Raw genomic sequence first — 6,195 nt, 5'->3', positions numbered from 1 at the left:
TCTTCTTCTTCTTCTTCTTCTTCTTCTTCTTCTTCTTCTTCTCTCACAGCCCCCCTCTCTCTCTGCCCCTCCCCTCTCTCTCTCTCTTAAAACCTCCCCCACTCGCATCCATTTATTATCCACTCCTACTTGTCCTTTGTTCTACCCCTTCTCCTTCTCAATCTCTCCCTCCTTCTCTCTACCTATCTTCCCATTCATCTCATTAAATCTGTAATTAATTCGCTACTGATGTTTCGACGTCATCCCACCGTCTCAGTGCTATTGTGTCACTCACGACACTTTGCAAGTTTCACCTTCATTTATTCTTGTCGAAAAGTCAAAGAATGGCTGTGTAGTTAGGAAGCTAGCTTTGGAGCCACAACACCCATTGCATAGCGTTTGGGACAAGCGTCTTGTACTAACTATAGCAATGGACTGATCAATGCCGTGTGAGTGAGTTTGGAAGGCGTGAACAGGAGTTTAAACTGAAGAGCCAGCTCGAATTTAATAATACTTCTGTATTTCATGCGCTTCGTTTGTTCAACTCTTTCTCCTTCCGTCCTGGCCCCTCTAAACTTCTCTTCACTTTCAACATCCAGAGCCTTTACACGGTGATCCCTCACCAACATTTCCTTGCCCTTCTTCGAACCAACTCTCAACCCGACACATCCACACTTGTTCGTCTGGCCGAACTTGTCCTCTCACTCAACTGCTTCTCGTTCGCTGGTGATTTTTACCAGCAGTTCTCGGGAGTGGCCATGGGAACGAGAATGGGCCTCCAACTATGCGAACTTGTTCGTTGGCTACGTTGAGTCCCAAATGTTCTCAAGTTTCACTGGTCCCACTCCCGAACTATACGGCCGTTATATTGACGACTGTATCGGTGCGACCTCACCGATAGATAGATAGATAGATAGATAGACAGACAGACAGACAGAAAGTATAAGTGATAGATAGATAGATAGATAGATAGATAGATAGATAGATAGAGAGATAATTTATAATGAACTAATATATATTTAGAAACCTCTTTCAACGTGCCATCGCTTTAAATTCATTCAACGAACAATTAACTGTCGAAATAACTGGAATTAAAGACGCTATTAGTCAACAATAATTACCTTGACTCTCTTATTGACAAATACATTAGGACTTCCAATGAAAACGCAAGGCACATGATCATGGAGCCAAGCTCTAAGACATGGAAACACATGCCACCCGTAAAGGATTTCATAAAAACCAATTCCGTAATTCTTTCCATTGTGATGAAAGAGTAATTGAGGATAATGTTAGTTAAGATATAAATTACTTTTTACAAAAGTTTCTTTTCAATTTAATAAGCTCGTATGTTGTTTTGGAAGGTCTTTCTGTTAAGTTGTTAGAGATTATGAGTGTTAACATTTGAGTTAGTTGTAGATGTAGACGGAAATAATACCAAACTGGCGATGATATACGCATAATATATATATATATATATATATATATATATATAAACGTTTCTTAATACGGTGCAGTATATTCGAACGTGAATATGCTCATTACTACATTATTTACATTATTTACATTTGACGGACATTTGTCCTCGTCTAAGGTATTTTTCGATGTTATTATTATTATTATTATTATTATTATTATTATTATTATTATTATTATTATTATTCAGGTCATCGAACTTAGAATCTTGGGGTTAGTAGCCTGCGCTCTTAGCCACTACGCCATATAGCCGTGGGCACTAAAATACCTTAGGAATGAGAACCCAGGTTCGAAATTTCCCCAAGACACCTGACGAAGGCTGGAGAGTATATCAGCCGAAACGTTGTGTTAACAAAGAAGATGAGGACAAATATCCATCAACTGTAAATAATGTAAATAATTCCTCATCTCTTAAATAAAGGATGCTCATTGCTGTTGTGTTTCCTTACAGGAGAATAACTCCTTCACGACGAATTCATTAATGCAAGGGGCTATGAAACGCCCGGTGTTTCGGCATTGTTTTGTTTCATCACTTAGACTAATGTATCTAAACAAGAGTTCAAAGTTCTTTTGTTAACCTCAGCAAACAGCTTGTTTACTGGTCTGTGAAGAAATCTACCAACCGACAACAAAATCGTGGTATACAACGTGAACAGCGAGTCTGAGAGATTTGAACGTGACTATGCTAATCGCTGTTATGTTTCGTTGCAGAACAGCTTCTCCTTATCGAATGTGTTATGACCACTCAATCATCGTAAAAGAAAAGATGTCCTTCGGTGACGAAGTACAACAGCGATTTGTATATTCACGTTCGAATTAGCCGAAACGTATTAAGAACGAATATGCAAGTTATCGTTTTGATTCACGCTATTCGCCGAGTATTTCTCAATTTCTTATATCACACTCATAATTTTTCTGGAGAGCTGCGGCTTATATAGTCGTTTAGTCCGTTTCAATAGCGTATAAGTAACCGAGTTCACAGCAATCTCCCAGAACAGGACACTGGTCCATTACAGAACCCAAGGACAATTTTGTGGGAGGGGAGCTAATCGATTACATCGACTCCTGCACATGAATGGTACTTTATTTTACAGCCCTTGAAGGGCTGAAGGGCATATTTGAAATCGGTGGGATTTGAACTCAAAATGCAACGAACCGGAAGAAATACTGCCAGGAATTTTGTCCGACGTGCTGACAACTTTGCCAGCTGGCTGCCCTTATCATCTTCTACTGATTTCTAAATTGGTCAAACATCCATTATTTACGCACTTCATGTCAACATGCACTTTAAATAATAAAGTGTTTCTAATTTTGGCACAAGGCCAGGAAAAGCAGACAGTCGTCTTCATCGGCTGCAGTACTTGAGTGATATTTACTTTTATCGAATGCGATACGCTGAAGAGCTAAGTCAACCTCAGTGTAATGAGACCGAAGAAATGTCTTCAAGAATTTCGTCCGACGCATTAAGGATTCTGCCAGTTCGCTGCCTTATTTTAAAGAATACAGTAAAATGTTTTTTAGGACTTCCGAAAGATGACGAAGACTGAAAGGATTTCACACACACACACACATCATATCACATCATATAACACACACAATCACCTACAGGTACGTAGATCTCACGCACACCACACATTCATACTCACATGAAGAGACACTCATTTGCACACACATATTTGAACAATGCCGTTATACCTATATAAGCGTATCTATTCGTCTTAAATACATTTTGGCTACCATATTGATATTACAGGAAATCTACAATATTTTATAGAAATCGAATTATGAAAAGAAAAAGAAAAGTGAGATTCAAACAAAATCATACTTTATTAATATTTTCAATAACTTTAGCCCAACTCTCTCTCTCTCTCTCTCTGTGTGTGTGTGTGTGTGTGATATTTGCTTATCTACGCTTCCGTGACCTAACGGCTCAGCAAAAGACACCGATAAAATTAATACAAGACATAAAAAAACATAAATACTAGGCTCTAATTGCTCGACATTAAAAGCCTTCAAGGCGGTGCCCCAGTATGGACGCAGTCCAATGACTGAAACAAGTGTTAACAATAAAAAAGATACATCATAGGTTACAGTAAAACATAGTAAAAAAAAATAGCAACAACAACAACAAAAATAAAAGCAATAATCGGATGTTTTTTTGGAAACATCTAGGAGCAATGATATCGGTTTTTGTTTGATATTTTCATTTAACATGAGGATGTTAGATAAGAATAATAATAAATACGAGAATGTTCACCTGAAGGTTATTAACAAACACAGACTCTACTGCATTTTCAACATAACAAGGCTGTTGAGTGGCAACTGAATCGGTTTAATCCGATGCATCTATGGCCGAGAAAACAAGCAGAAAAGCACATTAAATGGAAATGCATAGGGGTTTGCACGTGGATTTGTTTATGGATGTATTGCATGCAGACGTGTCTATATTTAAGATTTCAGAGTCGACATCTGTACGCTGGCAACGGACAATAAATATCAGAAAGTGAATGAATGATTGGGATTGTATGTCTCTGTGGTTCTGTGGTATTACGCTTGATGTAGATATGTACTTAGGTACGCTCGTACACACACGAACACACACAGACACACACACACAGACACACACACACAGACACACACATAACTAACACACACGTATATAAACATATATACATTTTCACGAAACAATGCGCATTAAAAAAAAAGCATGATAAATTACTTTTAAAGCCTTACGCTGAGGAACATTAAACTGTTATGAATACATCTTGTTCTCACTTTTTTTTATATATGTGTGTGTGTGTGTGTGTGCATGTCTGTGTGTATACACACACACATATATATATACATATACATGGATATGTACATACATATACATATATAATTTATATATAATGTACATTTAACATGCACACATCCACACACATATGCACACTCACATATAGATATAAAGTTTGTTTATATGTATATTCTTTTTTATTTTCTTTTATCGGTTTCAGCTCAAAGCTGCGGCATATATATATATATATATATATATATATATACACACATATATATTGGTTCTAAATTTTAGCACAAGGCCAGCAACTTCCGGGAAGGGGTTAAATCGATTACATCCACCCCAGTGTTCAACTGGTACCTATCTTATAGACTCCGAAAGGATGAAAGGCTAAGTCGACCTCGGTGGAATTTGAACTCAGAACGTAAAGCTTGACGAAGTGCTGTCGAAAGCATTTTGCCCGTGGAGTAACGATTCTGCCGTCTTAAGCTCATCATCTATATTACAACTACAATTACATGTGCATGTTTTTGTACAATCTACCTCTTGTTTCAACGTTGCATGCAAGAGTAATGGATGAAGATCTCTGAACAGCTTTCACCGTATTTTCTCTTTTCCGGATGAGCTCTCATGAAGAGAGATAACATTCCACATCCAGGTATTCCAAGCATGTTCAGAACTTTCTAGAGTGCTTGCCGGTTAACACTGTCGAAGGCCTTATTAAGGTCAACGAATATCAAGAACAACTCTTGATTTTTCTCATGTACCTTTCCTATGATCTGTCGAAGGGAAAAGATCTTATCGATAGTGCCACGACCAGAGCAAAATCTACACTGTGATTCTGGACAGATATCATTTACAACGTGTTTGATGATCCTGTCGAGAATGAATAGAATAAGAATCTCACCAGCAATAGACAGAAGCGATATTCCACGATGACTATCACAGACACTTCTGTTGCATTTGTTCTTATAAAGACGTTGAATTGAGGCATTCTTGAAGTCCTGTGGTACACGGCCAATCTTCCAGATGTTTATGAAGAGGTCATGCAGTTTCTTAAAAAGCTTCTGTCCACCATGTTTATAGATTTCAGGAGGAATAGCATCACTGCCAGATGCTTTACCAGAAGAGATGTGTTTAATAGAGTTTCCCACTTCCAGAAAGGTTGGCTCCAGAGACAGTCCCGGTATTACAGTGTGCTGTGCAACAGACATTATGACGTCGTCATTAGTGACTGAATTGGAGTTCAACATGGCTTCAAAGTGATCTTTCCATCATTTCAGGATGTCAGATTTGTCGGACAGGAATGTCTCTCTATTCGATGAAAAAATAGGTTCTTGAGGACCATACAATTTCTTCAGGCCACCGTAAAAGGCTTTCGAATCCTTTCTGTCTGCAGCTTCTTGGAGTTCAGTAACCTTGGAAGACCACCAAACCTCCTTCATCTGTCTCAGAGCATGCTGGACCTGGACTCTGCATTTCTTGTAGGCATTCTCTTTTCTGGATGAGCTCTCATCCTTTATCCAGGTTTTGTGAAAGCTGTGCATTTTACCTGTCAACTGCTGGACATCTGTGTTGTTATCGCTGAACCAATCTCGATGCTTACGAACAGGAAGTCCAAGAGTCTCTCCAGATGCAGAGTGCGTTGCATCACACAGAACCTTCCAAAACGATTCTATGTCATCATTGATAACAACAGTGTTGAGTGCAGTGTCCAACTCGAGAGAGAGCTCAGCCTACTTGTCAATAGTTTTCAAAGGCAGAACATTAAAGCGCTTAGGCACTGATGACTCTTGCAGTCAGATGGAAACTAGCCTTACTACGGAGAAGAGAATGGTCAGAGAGATAACAGGTATTATGAAAGGAGCGTGTAATGTTAAAGTCCCTAATATCTTCGTAAATATATAGAGAGAGAGATAGAAATGCATATATATATATATATATATATATATATATATATATATATA

The sequence above is a fragment of the Octopus bimaculoides genome, chromosome 4 (genome assembly GCF_001194135.2).
Source record: "Octopus bimaculoides isolate UCB-OBI-ISO-001 chromosome 4, ASM119413v2, whole genome shotgun sequence".
NCBI lineage: Eukaryota > Metazoa > Mollusca > Cephalopoda > Octopoda > Octopodidae > Octopus > Octopus bimaculoides.
This window is presented reverse-complemented; position numbering follows the sequence as displayed.